A 12,004-nucleotide genomic window follows, 5' to 3' on the forward strand; every position below is an offset into this window, starting at 1 on the left:
CTTAACCCTAGTACGCCGCTAGCACAGCACTTTAGCCATAGATTCCTTGGAGCTGAAAACTGGAGGTAATGCTAGACATTGTCCATGTACGGACCACATTTCAGCTAAAGCTCCAGATTTTTTGATCCAGTGATTTCATATAAACGTTATGAAGCACAAAGGACAGGATGGCTCCAACACTCTACAAGTTATAGCTTGTAAAATGGTGGAAAAGAAGAAAGCACGACTGTGTGAAGACCATTCCTCTAGAAAGGACAATGACCTTATTCAGAACATCTGTATCAGTCTGTATCATCTGTATTAATGTTAATTCAGAAATCTGCCCCTGGCAACAAACATAGATATTGAGCAAATCTGTTTCTAATTTTGTAAATTTTAGGAGGTGATCCTGGTATTGCTAATAGTATATTAATATGTAAATAACTTTAGTGTAGGTATGAATAAACTGTATACTCTTTAATAGAAATTTATTTGTACTATAATCTAGGTATACCTTTTGATTATTTCAGGGTACTTGGAGGACCGCCTCTCTTCGTACAATCCACCCCGCACACTCAGATCAACCGGGAAGCAATTATTAAGAGTTCCAGAGGTCAGATTAGTTACTACCACCAGGAGGGCCTTCTCTATCTCGGCCCCCAATCTCTGGAACTCGCTTCCTGATGAGCTCCGCTCGGCCACCTCACTGAACCAATTTAAGAAGGGGTTAAAAACACACCTCTTCAAGCAGGCATACCCCTGACTCCTGACTCCTGACTCCCGATGTGCTCCCCCCCCCCTCGTCAGCACTGTTGAGCTGGCACGAGATGTGGTTTTATTGCTGTAGTTGGTGTTCTGATGTTTTATATGATGTTTTGTATTTTGATGGTTTTAGATTGTATTTGCACATGTTGTTAACTGCTTTGATTTTTAGAAAAGCGGTATATAAATAAAAATTGTATTTATTTTATTATTATTATTTCAGAGAAAGTACGTGGAATGGTACTAGCTACTGTGTATATGACAATTAATCTAGAGTACTACTGTTCCCTATTGGGAAGGACAAGATTCTGCCCTTTGTCTCCTCTCTGCTGAATTCATTGAGTACAAAGTACCTTGAACTCAATTTTCAACAAAGGAAGTAAGCTGAGGACAAAGGAAGGAAATGGAAGAAGGAGAGATAAATTGGAAACAAAAGGAGAGATAAATTGGAAACAATAAAGAGTTAATGAGAACTTTCCTTGCCAAATCAAATTAGTTGGAGTATGGTACAAAACTCCCGTGCCGTACGTGGATCGGCTATATGTGGCTTTCAGCTTACGCTGAAGCTGCGTGGCAATACAATGAATGGTGTGCATGCCCATGGTGTATGTGCACTACCTCGCTCGCCGCACCCAAGCCCTTTTATATTCAATGAGGCTCAAGCATACGCGTTTATCGCCTTACGCAGGGGGTCCAGAGCAGATCCCCCACGTAAGGCAAGGGTCTACTGTAGTTTGCTTAAGAGAAATGTGGTTTAATACTGTATTTACTTAAAACCTATTTAATATTTGCTTAAAATCTACCTGCGGTCTGTAGAAGTTTAGCCTATTTTAATTTTGGCCCTTTCCTACTGCCACATTGTGCAGGTCTGTTTTAGAGGATTGCTCCTTTCTATATTTTCTTATTGTTAATTTTCCCATTTTCATTTCCATCTTTCTCACACTGCCAAGAATGGTTGAAGTCACAGTATAATTTTATTTTTTGGTCTGAGGTGAACATTACATGCATAATTGGCGCAGTACAGACTGCCGAAAAATGGTGGCCTACCAGCGCCTGTTTTTCCTACAGAGGGTAGCCGTAGCTGCCAAACCGCACAGCTTCCCTCCAGTGGAAAAAGAACCCATGAAAGTCTTGTTTAGCTGTTGAAAATGTAGGATAATTATTAAATTTCTAAGGAATGACTACTAAAAATAATCACCTGCCCTGAAAATCCTTCTTCTACTCTCAGATGTAACTATTGACATTATTCTCTTGTTTTAGTGGTTCAAATCCCCATTTGGCCATGGAAACCCACTGGGTGACTCTTTCAGCCTCACAAAACCCTGAGATATGTTTGCCTAAGGATCGCCATAAGTCAGAAACTTGAAGGCACACAAGAACAAGGGGAATGTTGTTAGCTGCTCAAATATCTCTTGTTCTGCAGCAATAAATAAATAATAAATAAAACTTTTATTTTTATCCCGCTTTTCTGTGACGAGACAATCAAAGCGGCTCACAACACATTAAAATATCCACATTCACAACATTATGTCTCAAATTCCCCCCTTAAAACAGGATTAAACATGTCATAATTAAAATATCTATTAAAAAAAAGACCTTAAATCTTATTTAATCCTCTCATGTGATGATGAATAATTAGGGTAGTTTCTTCCCTGCTATGGGAAACAAAGAATATTCCTTGGCAATGTTCTCCCCATATTCAAACATTCCAAAGTGTGGCAGAGGAATTATTCTGTGGAGAAAAACATAAAAGGTTTCTTTTCTTGCTAAGGTCAAAAAGACCACCTGCCCTCTTGACCCCTGCCCTTCATGGCTGGCCATCCAGGGAGGGGAGGCAACTATGAGTTTGTTAAGATCTATAATTAATGCCTCCCTCAGGGAAGCCAGTTTTCCAGCCAGTTAAAAACCTATTCTTAAAAAGCCTTCCCTTGATCCCCTGGAGAAATCTAACTACCGGCCGGTATCTCTTCTTCCTTTTTGGGGCAAGGTGATCGAGAGGGCAGTTGCCAACCAACTCCAAGCAGTCTTGGATGACACCAATTATGTTGATCCATTTCAAACTGGCTTCAGGTTGGGATACAGAGTCGAGACCACCATGGTCGCCTTGGTTGATGATCTCCGTCTGTGTATCGACAGGGGAAGTGTGGCCCTGTTGGTGTTCTTGGACCTCTCAGCGGCTTTTGATACCATCGATCATGGTATCCTTCTGGAACGCCTGAGAGGGTTAGGAATCGGGGGCACTGCATTGCAATGGTTCCAGTCCTATCTCTCGGGTAGGTTCCAGATGGTGTCGCTTGGGGACAGTTGTTCGGCCAAGAGGGAGCTCAAATCAGGTGTCCCTCAAGGCACGATACTGTCTCCAATGCTATTCAACATTTACATGAATCCGCTGGGTGAGATCATCCGGAGACATGGGCCGGGGTGTTATCAGTATGCTGATGACACCCAAATTTGCTTCTCCATGTCTCGGACTGCTTTGGTGACCAAGGATGGCATCTCGCCTCTGAATGACTGTCTGAGGTCAGTAATGGATTGGATGAGGGAAAATAGACTTAAACTGAATCCAAATAAAACGGAGGTACTCGCTACAGGCAATCCTAATCTGGGAATGGTGATAAACTCTCCAGTACTGGACGGGGTCACACTTCCCCTAAAGGACTGTGTTCGTAGCTTGGGGGTACACCTGGACTTCTCGCTTCAGCTGTCATCTCATGTGGATGCGACGGCCAGGAGTGCCTGTTATCAGCTTTGGCTGGTATGCCAGCTACGACCCTTCCTGGAACGGGAAAACCTAGAAACTGTTGTACATTCACTGGTAACCTCTCATCTCGATTTCTGTAATGCGCTCTATGTGGAGCAACCCTCATGCCATGTTCGGAAGCTGCAACTGGTCCAAAATATGGCAGCCAGATTGGTTACAGGGAGTTTGAAATTTGAACCTATTACACCTATCTTAAAATCCCTACAATGGCTGCCTATTAGCTTCCGGGCACAGTATAAGGTGTTGGTCATTGCCTATAAAGCCCTACATGGCTTGGGTCCAGCGTACCTGAGGGAACACCTCCTCCCATACATTCCTTCCTGCACTCTCAGGTCCTCTGAGAAGAATCTCTTGCAGTCCAAGAAAACCAGACTGGTATCGACTTCCCAGAGGACATTTGGAATCTGGAATGACCTGCCGGAGGAGATCTGCCATATAACATCTTTAGAGGCCTTTAAAAAGCCAATAAAAACGGATCTCTTCCGGCAGGCATTCCCAAATTGACCTCCTCGGAATGTTTACTCTCCAGTTGGGAATTATTGTTTTTAATGCTATTTTAAGGTGGGAGGGAGATAGGGAATTGGATTTTAAATGTTTTGCCATGTTTTTACTTGTGGTTTGTTGTGATCTATTTTTATTGTTCTTATGTTTGTTGTTACCCGCCTCGATCACAGGGAGAGGAATAATAATAATAATGCAAAAACCCAAAACAACACAGGAAACTGATTTCTGCAGAAGAAGCCTATTTTCTATTCCTCCACAACACTTTAAAACATTTAAATAAATTTGCACAAAATTCTTGCTAGGCTATTACTCTTTCTGATGAAGTTTCCCTACTCTTGGAAAACCTGTTTCTTGACCAGGGAATTAATAATTGCAAATATTTTTTCTGTACCTGTTACGAAGTAGAACATTATGGGCTAGGTCCAGACGTTGTGCTGAAATCACCCATTAAAATCAGTGGAACAAATAAGTTATGGCTAATTGAAGATCCACTGATTTCACTATGTATGCCTAAATTTGAAACAAATACTGGTATTCTAGGGTGCAGGTTCAAATACAATCCTAAATCACTGCTTCTTGGGCTAGATGATGCAGCAGCCAGCAATAATTGTTGGCTACATTGTGCTAGGGACCAGAATGACATTATTTCAGTGTTTACTGACTACCGGACTGTACAGACCGGCAATTTGGGGCAGAGTTGGAGTGTAGCATCTACACAACGTATGCCCTGGCTCCCCCCCAGGGCAACATGATGCCACACGCCACACCACACAGTGCGCAGTGTCATGGTGCTCCTCTGGCACTGCATCCACATAACGCAGCACCAAAGGAGCTCCATAAAGCCATGGCGCTGGGGCTATCATGCCCCTTCCAAGGTGCAAAAAGCAGCCACTATTTGTTGCTCCTTTTTGCGCCCTGGAAAGGCCAGATCGGGGCCGCAGCATGTGGTTGGCGTGGCCTCAATCTGGCTGTAAAAGGGGGAGCTGGAGGCCACCCCTTTGGGGCTGTCTATATAGGCCCTATGATTGCTTTGTTTCTTTCACCAGGAAGTAGCACTGATCCAGGGACGACCACTTTGAGTAGCAGTGTCCAAAATGATGAGATTCTACCGTGTTGACATTCCCCCACCCATGTATTTTCAGGCCAATGGATAATTAAATTAGTTACAACTCAGAACTGGATTCCATTACCACTGAACTGTAGACAACAATAGGTGACATAACATTAAAATTTTGAAAGTATCTAATCGAGGTGATTTTATTTTATTTTTTTGCTGCCCTATATGTCTCCACAGCTACAAGGGGGGATTGGAACAAATTTAAGCATTTTTCCTGTTGTTTCATGCACTTTTCTCTGTATCATCAGGTTGCCACACAAATACTGCTGTCACTGCATCCCACTCACTTTCTGTTGCTATGTGCTTTAGACTGCTGCCTGCAATGTACGAATTCTGAAGCTCTCTGTGTTCCCACACTGTGCTTGTGAGAAAATTAACCTATCCCTGAGGGAGTGAAGGCTTATGTACAGCTAGTCAGCGAGCAACCAGCTTACCAAAATTGGCTTATCAGTGCCTGGAGCACAGGACACACATACAGGACACAACTTGTATAAAGGAGAAGCTCTAAGCTGGGTAGTTGTGATGTGAGTTAGGAGGAAGAAAAAGGCAGAGGATAAAGTTCTGTCTTAGAGACTCCTAGCCAGCTGTTTCCCCTTCTGTGATACAGACAGCTTGGCATCCTCACTATATTCAACACCTCTGTTTTCTTTGCCCTGAGCTGTTGGGTTCACTATCTGAATCCCTAAATCCACCATTCTTTTGTGTTTATTTATTCGATTTATGTACTTTTTTCTCCTGAGAATGGGACTCAATGTGATTTAAGTACATAAAATAAATAGAAGCATTAAAAACTGAAAATAATTTTAAAACACACCAGTAAAAAAATAATAATACAGCACCCTTCAATTAAAAGCCCCTTTTACAGCAGGCCAATTGCTGAAGGCCAATGTGCCTTCAATTTGTTTTTGACTTACGATGACTCTTAGGACAACCTATTGCAGTATTTTCTTGGGAAGATTTGTTCAGAGAGGGTTTACTGTTGCCTTACTCTGAGGCTGAGAGAGAGAATTACTTGCACAAGGTCAACTACTGGGTTTCAGTGGTTGAGTGAGGATTCAAACCTTGTTTGCACAATCATGCTCTAATGTTCAAACCACGATACCACATTGGCTTTCTGAGGGCATGCTGCTATAAAAGGGGGGTTTTATCTGCCAGGAAAAAGACAGTGGGGAGAGAGCCACCAAAATTTACAGAGCAGCTACTAGGAAAGTCACTCTTGTGTCCATGCTAGATGTTCCACTCAAGATGGTGGGACAAAAAGAAGGGTCTCCTCCAGAGATTAGAAACAGGGGAAGACAAGTGGAGGTATTTCCCCCTTCCTAATAAAATGTTTGCCACTCAAATAGATTTTTTCTTCAGTCATCCAAATCTTCAGCATTGTGCCTGAAGATTTAGAAATACAGCCAAAGAAAAGGATATAGTAGAATCCTGCAAAACACATTCCATATGTATAAACTTTGTATACTGCAGGGCTTGCCTATGATAAATCCACAGCTGTGTGAAAAAAATATATTGTTAGCTTTGAGAAATATGCTGACGCCATACAGGTGTTCATTGATTCATCAAGAAAAATAAATTTAATAATCTTGGCTTTTGGAAGAAACATAGTGAAAGGAAGTTTTTTGTGGGTTTTTCGGACTATGTGGCTATGTTCTAGAAGGATTTATTCTTGACGTTTCGCCAGCATCTGTGGCTGGCATCTTCAGAGAATGTTGGTGCAGCTTCCAGACATGCTTGGGGGCATGCATCATCTAAATGCTACACCTCGAATGTGGCTGGAAGCTGCTTCATTTGGCCCATCTGTTTCAAGCTTAGGACTGGAGCATGGCTTTGGTTGGCTTCCGGACTCTTAGGAAACATGCATCATTTAAACAGCATACCTCCAAAGTGACCCGAAGCAGCTTTATTTTGGCCTGTTTGTATGGGGCCTAGGGTACAGCTGTTTGTATAGATAATTTATCATTAACTATACCAGGTACATAAAACTACTGTCATTTGGGGGGGGGGGAGGTATTAAATGCAAATGAACGTTGGAACTGAAAAATATTTTTTTAATCTTTATTTTTAGCAGAACTGAAAAATATTTAATATTCCTATGTCATCACATGTCTAGGCAGCTGACTTCATTTTAGTCCTGAAACATATGTTAAGGAAGACTTTGAAATATATTTTTCCCTATCTTTTTTTTCCCTTACTCCATTTCCTTTCTTGACTGGGTATTATGCAGTTATTGTAGGTTCTGTTTTTCATATATTGTTCTAAATGCTGTTCTTTATATATGTATATATTACTTAAAAGCTGCAAGGAAATTGGTAGCTAGACAAAAGAATAAAAAGAATATGAACAGCAAGAAATAAGGGAATGTATAAAAGCTTGTGGCTTTAAGTGGGATTTGAATGTCAGTTTGAATTTTTTCTCACTACGGGAAGTGAACAGCAGAGATTTATGATCAAAACCTTAAATATCTGTGATTGTTGGATCCTCAGGGGAGAGTGGGTTAGTTCTGTTTCAGAAACAACCGTGTGTTCCTGCCCTTGAAGAAAAGGCATGGACAAAAGGGTTTCAGTGCATGTTGATAAGTACTGTATGTATTTCAGGGCTGCATCAGACTCAATGGTTCCCATCATGCTCCAACTATTACCACTCCTCTATTCCCTTATGTTTTCCCTTGTTTGTGATGTCTCCACTAGGCCTCAGGGCTTTTGCCTTCCAATGTTTATGCCAATATTTCTTAAGCAATCTAATGTAGGGGATTGTCATCCCTCCACCTCATGTGTCAAGGATCAGTATCATACTTGTGGCTATTGGTTACAATTGTTTCTTTCCTGGAAGCTCTCCAAGGTCCAGTTACTGAAGGCTTTTCGACCAGCACTGGTCTATCACTGAGCAGCACTGGTCTAAGTCACCCAAGCCTCAAGCATTCCAGTTCACTAGCTATCTGGTCTCCTTTTCTCCCCTTCCTTTCTCCACTTGCTTTCTCCCTTAGGCTTTTTTAAAACAAGCTTTGCCTCCATTGTCTTATTTCTCCCCTTCTTCTGCTTTAGAATCATAGAGTTGTAAGAGACCACAAGGGTCATCCAGTCCAACCCCCTGCCATCACCACACAATCAACTCTTCCTGGGCTCATACTGTTACCTTTCACTAGCTGCTTCCTGTTGAGGATTGTGACAGGGCTTATTGTCATGTCCAGCTGTCCTCCATGTTGGGCAACCTGGCATAGTCAGGTCCTTTCCTGGTTGGGAGATCAATCTGATTAGATCTCTGAAAAAGTATGTGTATTTTTCTTATACTATAATCTATGGGATGAGACAGAGAGACAGCACAAAATCAAAGAAAGCTGCAATTATAGGCATAAGAGAGTGGATCAATACAAGTACACCTCTGTTAACAAAGTGGATATGTTCTTGGAGCTTATTTTAACAAAATCTGGAACTAGAAGCAAAAATAAAATGTAACAAATAGAGATAGGTTTATTGCTTCTAAGTGCCTGTTTTTAAGAAACAGGTTCTCAGAGGTATAGTAATAAACTAGTAACTGTAATGGTTCTACTGTTTGAAGTAGTGGCCTTAAGCATGATTATACTCAGCAGATGAAAGTTTCCATGCCTCTAAAAGCTTAGGCACCGCTTTTATTCATGTCATTTCCTGTTTGTTGGTTTTAGTTCCACTCTCTCTCTTGCAGCATTCGTCAATTTGAAGTTAGTCTGAGTTCCTTTGTCCTCCATTTGAGCTTTATTTATTTGATTTATACTTTGCCTTCTCTCAAATGGGAGCCTGTAATTCTTTCTCTTTCTCATCTTCGTGTCTGAAGAACCAGAAGAGCCATTATAGAGCCTCTCACTATGAAATTTAATTGAAACTTTAGCATATGTAAGTTAACTTTATGGTTTTTAGAAAGAAAACTTTGTTGTTGTATGCCTTGAAGTCACTTCTGACTGATGGCAACCCTAAAGTGAATCTTTAATGGGGTTTTCTTGGCAAGATTTGTTCAGGGAAGTTAGCCATTGCCTTCCACTGAGGCTGAGAGCATATGATTTACCCAAGGTTACCTAGTGGGCTTCCATGGCCAAGCTGGGAATCGCACCCTGGTCCCCAGTCACAATCCAAAACTAAAACACTCAAACCACTACACCATGCTGGCTCTCTGAAAGAAAACTCATTTCACTGCTAGAAATAGTGGGGATGGGAAGGGAGACAGTGCAGGATTGGTTGTTACATACCAGTTTGTGGTTACTAATTACGTTACTTATGAACTACTATCTCACACATTCCCCAACAGTTACTGTTATTTTTATTTCCTGGAAACAAGATCACCTCAAGACACATGTACTTCCAAGGAGAAGCCATAGCAACAGCACAAATACAGTTATCACTCTAACACTATACAGGCAGCCCATGTATTATGCAAATCTGTGTTACATGGATGCAGTTTTAGATGAAAACCCCCGTCCTTGCTGCTCACATTATCTTGCGTTACTTATGTTGCTTGCACTATCTTGTACTGTATTCAACTTTGATTAGTTCCTGTAGATTGCCTTGTGCTGTTTGTTGCTCACATCATTCAGGCCGGTGAAGCAGTTGTGCTGATGAAGGGGTCATGCTGGCAAAGTTGTCCTGCTGGCAGAGTGGTTGTGCAGGTTTATGGTGGTCATAATGCATCTGCAATTCATTTTGAATAAGAAAAATAGAGTTTCAAATGTTATGCAAAAATTGTATCATCATCATCATCATCATCATCTTATATCCCGCCTTTCTCCCAGTATAGGGACTCGAGGTGACAAATAGCAAATTTAAAACAATACAATAGCATTAAAATGTATAAATATAAAATTTATTACCCAAAGGGTCCCAGAACAAATCTCTCACATAATATATGGACCACCTCTACCTGTCTTTGGAGGAAAATAGAATGTTATTGTGTGTAGATTGTGAGAGAACTGCGATACATCTGGGAAAGGGTGGGACACACTCACACCTAACGTTACAAGCCATATCGCAAGAAAGTTGCCCACGACCTAACCATAATGTGTCATCTTTTTACTGATATATTTTCTTAAAGGTCAGGAGAGTATTTGGCTGGAGAAGTGACAAGAAGAATCAGGAAGTGACATTAAATTGTGAAGTTTGTTTAGTCTTTTTGGAGCTTCTCCCTTTGATCGTTTTGAAACAGACAACCTGGGTCCACACTTTATCAGGTTGTCAGATAGCCAGGAAAATCCAAATATCTCTATATTCTTAATTATTATCTAGAGGTCTTTTCGGCAGAGTGTCCTTTGAGCTTTCACAAGTTAAACCATAATGTAAACAAAGAGCAACATATTATATCAGCCAATACACATTGTCAGATGTGGGCTTGACAATATTTTAAACCTTTTAACCTTGTTTTAATTTGTTGACATGTTTAATATGTTTTTAGCCTATGTAATTTTTAAAAATTGTTTTAAACTATTATTAAACAGTTTAAATTATTTTAAACATCAATTTCCCCAATATACTACTAAATTTAAAGAATTAAGGTTTCTGCGAGTAAACATATGAGTCATGTAGCTATCTTGAGGCAACAACTCTGAAGACCATCTGACAAAGGATTGTTGATAACTAGTCAGTATGTCTCAATGGGATCTAAGATGGTCCAAAGAACAATGGTGATGGGTAGTGAAGATTCATTCTGCAGCACCTATGCGTGTACTTCATTTTAAAGGGGGAAAGGCAGCCTTCTAGAAATGGCAATTTCCCATTTTTAAACAAAAAGATTGGAGGAAGAAGACTCAAAATCATGTCTCTCAAAGAAGAAGTCTGCAGTTTTGGCCATGTATAACCTCCAACATTTCATAGAAGAGAACTAGGACACATGTGGCCAATCAACATCAGTGGGTGGCAAAAGTTATTAAAGAGGAAGAAAACACCAGCTGGAGCAATCTACTTTTGCCTGAGTCTGCAGGAAAGGGCAAACTCTCCTCTCCCACTACTGAGTTAAGTTGAACCACTTCAGGGCTTTAAAGTCTATTTGCATGAAAGTAAGCTGAGAACAAAGCTCAGAAGAAAGAGAAACTGGAACATTTTATAAAGCAGTGAAAAAGTGGGATGACAAAGGATTAACTACTATCCCTGAAAAGTTGGGACATGTGTAATGTATAGGAGTAATCTTGAAAGACATGGAGACAGGCTGCATTTTTGATTTTAGATTTGGAAAACTAACAGTATTCTGTGGCTGGTTGGACCCCTCTATAAATCTGATGGAGAAGCAATGAATTGTGGAGTGTGGTTAAAATTAATCCTATGAACCTTAGGCTAATATGCTAATATTAAAAAAAATAAACCTACTGTGATCTCCTCCAAAAGAAAAGGAAAACATGAATGAGCACTGTAACTCCAAGCATTCCCCCAGATTTCCCCCCCTTTTCATTCTGGTGATTATACTTTTTTGCAGTGTTAACTACTTTTCCTCCTGTAGCTACCGTACACAGTTCAATAAGAAATCAATGTCACCCATTTTCCTTTTCGTTTGCTGTTGATGCTCATGTTTGCTCTGGGGAAAATATTGTGCTTGCCTTCTGCTCTGTCTCTTGTATTGATTTTTTTCTCTTGTGCATGAACTGTATCCTTTGCCTTTACTAAAATTAATGCAAGTTAAGGTAGAACTACAAGTTTCAACAGAAATGCCATGTCCACCAGACCCTTAGCTTGTCACAACTGACAACATGGAGAACAGCAGGTTTTTTGCAAGGGAGAACTGGCAAATCAAAAAATCATCTTATTAATTTACAATATCACCATCCCACCTATCACAAGATCTGGGAGCAGTGTACAAGATTTAGAAGTAGTATATTGAGGGAATGCATTCAACTGTCTTTGAAAAATGACAAATTTTTTAGTCAGGGC

The sequence above is a fragment of the Sceloporus undulatus genome, chromosome 5, assembly GCF_019175285.1.
Source record: "Sceloporus undulatus isolate JIND9_A2432 ecotype Alabama chromosome 5, SceUnd_v1.1, whole genome shotgun sequence".
In the NCBI taxonomy this organism is placed as follows: Eukaryota; Metazoa; Chordata; class Lepidosauria; order Squamata; family Phrynosomatidae; genus Sceloporus; species Sceloporus undulatus.